This window comes from Mandrillus leucophaeus, unplaced genomic scaffold (genome assembly GCF_000951045.1).
Source record: "Mandrillus leucophaeus isolate KB7577 unplaced genomic scaffold, Mleu.le_1.0 Scaffold443, whole genome shotgun sequence".
Taxonomy (NCBI): Eukaryota; Metazoa; Chordata; class Mammalia; order Primates; family Cercopithecidae; genus Mandrillus; species Mandrillus leucophaeus.
Genome location: NW_012104732.1, coordinates 2185076 through 2192836, shown reverse-complemented (window position 1 = coordinate 2192836; position 7761 = coordinate 2185076).

Below are 7761 nucleotides of genomic sequence, written 5' to 3'. Positions count from 1 at the left end.
AGGCTGATGTTGCAGTGAGCCAAGACCACTGCACTCCAGCTTGACTGACAGAGGGAAACCCCATCTCAAACAAACATCTTACTGTGTCACTGTGATATTGTGAAATAAATATATATATATAGTCATGCATTACTTAACAGGGGGGATACATTTTGCAAAATGCATCACTAGGTGATTTTGTCATTGTGCAAACCTCATAGAATGTACTTACACAAACCTAAATGGTATAGCCTACTGCACACCTAGGCTATATGGTATACAGATAGACTTTTACTCCTAGGCTATGAGCCTGTACAGCATGTACTGTACTGAATACTGTAGGAAATTATAACATCAGATATTTGCATATCTAAATATATGTAAACATAGAAAAGGTAGAGTAAAAATGTAAAAGACTTTTAAAAGTGGTTTGCCTGTATAGGGCAGTTCCATTACAATCTTATAAGACCATCTTTATATATGTGGTCCATTGCTGACTAAAAGTCACTGTGGCACACAGCTATATACATGTATGTATATATTTTTGTTTTCATACACAGTTTCTGACTCACAGCTTCTAAAACCCTTGTAATTTCCTAAGTGATTAGAGCAATTGGTATACCTTTTGTTAAAATATTTGGCCCTTTGTCTTGGGTTTCTGAAACAGGTAAAAGATGAAAGATGTGTCTTTGGTTATACATAACAAGCCTCTTTCGACTACAGTGAACTTATTTTAATTATGTGATATTTGGAAAGTCCCTAGATACCCACGGCATGGGGGCTGGTTGCCAGGGGAATAAACCATGTAATTACAGGGTTCAGTTCTCCTGCCTCTTCCACCTTTGGGGATGGGAGAGGGGCTGAAGGTTGGTCACTAGTGGCCAGTTGTTTGATCAATCATGCCTATGTAATGAAGCCTCTATAAAAACCCAAATAAGACTGGGTTCCTGGAGCTTCCAGGTTGGTTAACAAGAATGCATTCAAGTGCTGGCAGGGTTGTGCACCCCAGCTCCACAGGGAGGGAAGCTGCTACATTTGGGATCCTTCCAAACCTTACCCTATGTCTCTTTTCTTCTGGCTATTCATTTATATCCTTTAAAAATACTTTGTAATAAATAGGTAAATGGAAGTAACTTGTTTTTTTTTGGAGTTCTGTGAGCCACTCTTACAAATTAATTGGACCCAAGGAGGGGATTGTGGGTACCCCACTTTATAGCTGATTGCTCAGAAGCACAGGTCCCAACCTGGAGTTTGTGACTGGCATCTGAAGTAGGGGGTAGTCTTGTGGGACTGAGCCCTTAACCTGTGGGATTTGGCCATCTCTCCGGGCAGAGTGTGTCAGAATTGAATTGAGTTCGAGGATACCCAGGATATCCAGGTGTCTGCTGGAGAATTGCTTGGCATATAGGGAAAAGCCACCTCACACATCTGGTGTCAGAAGCAAAGTGTTTGACTGTGTAAGAGAGTAAGACACTCTGTCCTTTGGTTTTTTCCCATCTTTAGACACATAAAGTGAAGAGATACTTAAAGACTGATGGGAACACATCAAAAAGACAGATAAGCTAACTCAAAGTGGATCCCAATTCCCAAATTTGGGACAAATGATGTTGATTATAATGCATTGAGTTTAAAAAATATCTGAGTTCGCAGTGGTGATTAAAAAGATGGGATGGAGCAGGGAAAGCGTTTTTTGTTTGTTTGTATTTTTTTTTTTTTTTTTTTTTACAAAATGCCTGTGTCTATATAGAAGGAATTATATAGAGTCAGAAAAGTTAGAAATTACTGTTTTGTAACACCATTATAATAAGGGATTCAGACAACAATCATCACTGAGTGCTAAAACCCATTGGTTAAAGGTTATTGGGAAACAAAATATTCACATGGTCTTAAATATTACTTAATTTTACTTATTTTAATATTATACAAAGAGAAGAGTGTATCTTTCTGATAGGGAGATCTGGTAAATACCATCTAACCAAATAACCAAATTTAGCATCACCTATCATCGGACAGACTGACATGACGTGTCTTCTGATGTGATGCAACAGGAAGTATGCAACCTCACCCATGCAGTAGTGTTGTGTGTTGCCAAAATTGTCTAATCTGAGTCAAATAATAGGAAACAATCAGACACATCCAGAAAGACATCCTTCAAAACATCTGACTGGTACTCTTCAAAACTTTTACTGTGGTAAATGGGAAGAATGTTCTAGGATCTAAATCTAGATTAACATTCTAGAATTAATGTTGTAGCATCTAGATTAAAGGAAACTAGTGACTGGGCAACTAAATGCAGTATATAGTCCTTGATTGGATCCTGGCTTTTAAAAACAAGTTATAGCACAATTTAAATGTCTACCAACTATCAAATAGATAGATAAAATGCAGATGAACCCTGAAAACATTATGCTAAGGGAAAGAAGCCAGACACGGACACATATTGTGTGAGTCCATTTTTATGAAATTTCCATAATAGGCAAATCCACGGAGACAGAAAGATGAGTGGTTGTCAGGGGCTGCAGGGAGGTGAAGAATAGGGAATGACTGCTAATGGGTACAGGAGTTTTTTCTAGGTGGATGAAAATGTTCTAGAATTAGATAGTGGTGATAGTTGTGTAACCTGTGACTATTCTAAAAACCTGAGTTGTACACTTGAAAAGGGTGAATTTTATATGCGAATTGTGTATCAATTTTATAAAAATATCTCAAATTTTAAAATCAGAGACAGAAAGTTTAAAAGGCTATAACGGGCTGGGCGTGGTGGCTCACACCTGTAATCCCAGCACTTTGGGAGGCCAAGCCGTGTGGATCACGAGGTCAAGAGATTGAGACCATCGTAGCCAACGTGGTGAAACCCCGTCTCTACTAAAAATACAAATATTGGGCCGGGCACGGTGGCTCACACCTGTAACCCCAGCACTTTGGGAGGCCGAGGCGGGCGGATCACGAGGTCAGGAGATTGAGACCATCCTGGCTAACATGGTGAAACCCCGTCTCTACTAAAAAAATACAAAAAATTAGCCGAGCGTGGTGGCGGGTGCCTGTAGTCCCAGCTACTCAGGAGGCTGAGGCAAGAGAATGGTGTGAACCCAGGAGGCGGAGCTTGCAGTGAGCCAAGATCACGCCACTGCACTCCAGCCTGGGCGACAGAGTGAGACTCCGTCTCAAAAACAAAACAAAACAAAAAACATTAGCTGGGTGTGGTGGCACGCACCTGTAATCCCAGCTACTCAGGAGGCTGAGGCAGGAGAATCACTTGAACCTGGGAGGCAGAGGTTGCAGTGAGCAGAAGTCGAGCCACTGTCTGGCAACAGAGCGAGACTCTGTCTCAAAAAAAAAAAGAAAAAGAAAAAGAAAAAACCCTATAATGGACATTGGGACAATCGGGGGAATTTGAATGAGCTATGTGTTAGGTAATATTTTTTTCAATGTTAAATGTCGTATGTTCTACCTATTAGGAAATATTTAGGGATCATTGTGCTTTACTTTCAAATGTATCAGGAAAAAGTATTGGGAGAAAGCAAATGTGGTAATACCGTAATACAATTGACCATTGAATAACAGGTTTTTGAACTGCAATGGTCCAGTTATGCTTGGAATTTACTTCCACTCTGACATCCCTGAGACAGCAAGACAACCCTTCTTTTCCCCTCCTCCCTTCCCTGCTTCCCTGCTTCCCTGCTTCCCCCTCTCCCCTCCTTGCTTCCCCCCTCCCCTCCTTCCATCCCTGCTGCCCCCTTCCTTCCTTCCATCCCTGCTTCCCCTTCCCTCCTCCCCGTTCCTCCCTCCCTCCTCCTCCTCCTCTTCCTTCCTCTTCCTACTAAACGTGAAGACCTTTATGATGACCTTTGTGATGATCCTTTTCCATTTAATAGTAAATATATTTTCTCTTCCTTATGATTTTCTTAATAACATTTTCTGTTTTCTAGCTTACTTTATTGTAAAAATACCACACATAATACATTTAACCTACAGAATATGTGTTAATCAACTGTTTATGTGAGTGGTAAGACTTCCAGCCCACAGTAGGCTCTTAGTTAAGTTCTGGGGGAGACATAAGTTATACTCCATTTTCGACTGTGGGGGGGTCTTAACCCCCATGTTGCTCAAAGTTGAACTGCAATTAGTGATTTAGGTAAAATGCATAAAGGAGTTCATTGTATTATTCTTTTAGTTTTTTTTGTAGCTTAAGATTTTCAAAATAAAAAGATGAGGGTTGGTGGGACCACTTACTGAGTGTCTATGGCAAACCAGATAGGAGGTTGTAGATTCCTGTGGATTGTGACAGGGATATTAGGAATATTAAGGAGTATCTCTACCTCCTTTCTGAGTGAATCCTCAATGGAGAGTGAATTGTATGCTCCCGTCAAAATTTTCTCTTGGTTCTACCAGCATCAGAGACAGTTAGGCTGTCTGTCTTCTGGGGAAGTCATTCCGTGCTTGCGCTTCGTAGGTGTAGTGGGTGTCCTGAATCACGTTGTCTGATTTAATAGCATTGGATGGGGGTCTTAAAATCTTCCGAAGAACTAGTGTTAACTTTATTAGTGAAATTGAAAGGGTGATGAGATGCAAGTTGGTTGGGGGGGTGAAGGCCTAAGAACAACAAAGAAGAAGGGGTGGGCATGGGCCCCTTTAGTGAGGAAAGCAAATGGTCAAGGCTAAGAACCGAAAGCTTGGCTGCTGAGTTTGGGTGATAAATGGGAAGTGAGGCAAGCCAGTGCCCCAACTCCACCTGCAGGCTCTAAATAGTAAAATGAATCCATGGGAGTGTCTCTGTTTAGGCTCCAGGTGCTCCTGGCTAGTGGTTAGGAAGCGAGTAAATTGGTGTCTCCTACTGTCCCACCTATTCATGTTACCCCTCTTAACCATGGAATCATTGTCATCTGTTCAGCCTCTTTTTGTCTTTGTTCTGTTATTTGTGCCTCAAGGAGGCTAGGAGAGTGCCCTACAGAGCTGACCTAACTAGCGTGAAGCTCTGGATAGAGCTTCAGGGTCTCACTTGGGAGTGGAGGCTGGGGGTACGGAAATGGCTGAGCAGCAGCAGCAGCAACATAAGGAAGTTTTTGTGCGGCTGACTGGGGAGGGTGGGGAAGACTGGATTTCTGGTTTACCCCAACCACTGGTGCTTTCTGTTTTTAAAACAGACGTGCTTCATCCTTCCCAGAGCAGGGGCCAAAGATGGGAGCTCAAAATGCAAAGTCCCAGCCAGGGAAATTAAGCTGCAAGAGCTCAACGCCTGAAAAATATTGACTGTTTCTTTTTTTAAGCGAATATTCCAAATTTCTTATGAAAGTCAACTTAGACATCCAGGACACAGGAAACAAGGCAAGAGGCCGCAGCCAGCTGCCTCAGAGGACCCGGGACACTTTCTTAATAACCTCCAGATGGTTCCACAGGAATTGCTAACATCTTGAAAAAAAAAAAATCAGCTGCGGGAGAAATGAGATTCAAGTGGTTTAGGAAGGAGAGCCTGGAGGAGACTCCCAAGGGACTGAGAGTGGGTCTGAAATAGAAACTTCTCTGGTGGGATGACTGCTTCCTACAGCAAGGCTGGAGAGGAGTGGGTGTAAAAATCCAGGGCTTCTCTTGGAGCCTTGGGGTTGGCAAGGGAGCCTCGACAGAACTGGCCTCCTAGTCATATTAATCCATTCACTAGCCTGGGGTTGCAAGAACTTTTTACGTTATTTTTTGTTTTAGAGAGGCACATTTACTTCACAGTCTACTGTATCTGTTAGGTTCTACAGGCACAGGGCTCAGGGCCAACAGGTTTTGAGGGCCTATAGCAATATTTAGCCCTGAAAAAATGTTACATAGATAGTATATATAAAATCCTATATATGATATGATATGCATCTATGTAGACAGCAAAATTATATATATATATATATATATTTTTTTTTTTTTTTGAGACAGTGTCGCTCTCTGTCGTCCAGGCTGGAGTGCAGTGGCACGATGTCAGCTCACTGCAACCTCTGCCTTCCAGGTTCAAGTGATTCTCCTCCCTCAGCCTCCTGAGTAGCTGGGATCACAGGCACCTGCCATCACGCCCGGCTAATTTTTTTGTATTTTAGTAGAGATGGGATTTCGCCATGTTGGCTAGGCTGGTCTTGAACTCCTGACCTCAAGTGATTCAACTGCCTCGGCCTCCCAAAGTGCTGGGATTATAGACATGAGCCACTGGGCCCGGACTTAGACAGCAAAATATAAATATGTTTTCCAACATATGCAAAAGAACCCCCCCCCGAAATTTAGTGGATTAAATGCCTATAATAGCTAATCAATTGTATCAACTCCATCAGTTCTTAAGCTTAGTATTCATTAAAAGCTTTATTTCATTTGGAAACAATCTGTATGTTAGATTTTCTCATTTCTGAGGAATTGCTTCAACATCAACTCCTTGGAGCCAAATAATTTTAAAAGCGAAATTTTTAAATCCTTCCATAGTTGCATGCTGTGTGGAATGAAGAGACCGCGGCTCACCAAGGCTCACAAAGGCCTTACCACGATCCCAGGTGTTCCGAAGAGGTGTGTGTTTCTTCCTCCCTCTCCTCACAGTTGCTGTCCCCCAGGGAAGAGGAAGTGACTTGCTTGTGGAATGTAACTGTTTGCACGCAAATCACTTATTTGGAACCAAAAATGGGGAGAAGGAAGTAGGAGCCATAGACTCAGGGCTTGATCAGGATTCTGCAAGCCTTAGAGTTCTCCACTCCCCACAATACACCTCTCACCTGGGCCATTTAGAGGCATCCCCTGCCTCCCACTTTGTCTCTGCCTAAGGGCTACACTCCACGCCCCTGCACCCCCCGCCCCGCTCTGACCCCCACTTTAACAGGATTCAACTCCTTTATCTGACTGTGACTACAGGTGATGAGAGCTGGGAGGGCGACTTGGCTGGCCTTTCTTGCAGCTCCCACATTCTAAATCAGGGAGCATGCAGGAGTGTAGAATGAACAGCAAGAATATACACAGCCTGGAACTTCCAGTCTGAAATGTCTAGGGCATTTAGTATGAAAAATCTGTTCATAATTGAAAAAACAAAACACCTAATGCAGGAACCAGAATTTTCTGCAACAAGCAACATTACCAAAAAAAGACCAGCCAAGAGGGCTTGCCAGAACTGGCTATAGAGCGTTATACCAGGTAAACTCATCAGATGGAACCATCTCTTTCCTTTGGGAGAACACTGACATTTAGGCTTTGGCTTCTCGGGATTCTGCTGGAGGACTTTTCGGTGGAATGCAATGACTCCTTCCTTCCTCCCTGAACTGAAATCCGGGCTATTACAATTCCAAATGGACACAGAGTCCTGCCAAGTTTATAGGAAATTGGAATGACAGCTTGGGTTCCCACCACTAAGGATAGCAGAAGCTGAATGCTCAGAGAATAAGTAACATTTCCCTGGTGATTCCCAGCGTGTCTATTTTTATTTTAAGGAGTTCTGTGTTTTCATTCAGTTTTGTGAATGGAGGAATCCATATGGAATTTTCACCAACTGTACTGAAATAAAAGCATGTAACTTTTCAGCAGTGTACTGAAATATCCACAAAGATTCAAGGTTAGGTTGGAAAGAATTCCAGACATTCGCTTTTGAAGACCTGTGAAAAATCTGCTAACTTCTAATGGGTACCTTTTGGGCACATGGCAAAGGACAATATCAGCTGCTAAATCCATCCATGTACAAGAGGTATTGTCTTCAACAAAGCACAGCTCATCATTTAATAGAGATTACAAAGTAGCTGCTCTAAGATAAGCAGCTTATATTAATAAATATGAAGTAGGAAT